Consider the following 259-nt stretch of genomic DNA (forward strand, 5'->3'; position numbering starts at 1 on the left):
CGGGAGCGCTGAGGGGAGGGGAAGGGATAGAGGGGATGGAGGAGGTAAAGATGGGGTTCTGGCAACTCTATCTGTCGCACCTGGCTCTGTCGCTCTAGTTTCACGCATCCAAGGCTCCGTTAAACAGGTGGGTTGCGTACGGGTCGGGTATTTTGGTTCTATTTTGTATTCATATTTCACTAAATGCGCGTAAAAAGAATGTATGTAACAAAACATGAACCCACAAGACGCATCTGGCTTTATCGAAGGAAAATAAGTG

The sequence above is a fragment of the Penaeus monodon genome, chromosome 20 (genome assembly GCF_015228065.2).
Source record: "Penaeus monodon isolate SGIC_2016 chromosome 20, NSTDA_Pmon_1, whole genome shotgun sequence".
NCBI lineage: Eukaryota > Metazoa > Arthropoda > Malacostraca > Decapoda > Penaeidae > Penaeus > Penaeus monodon.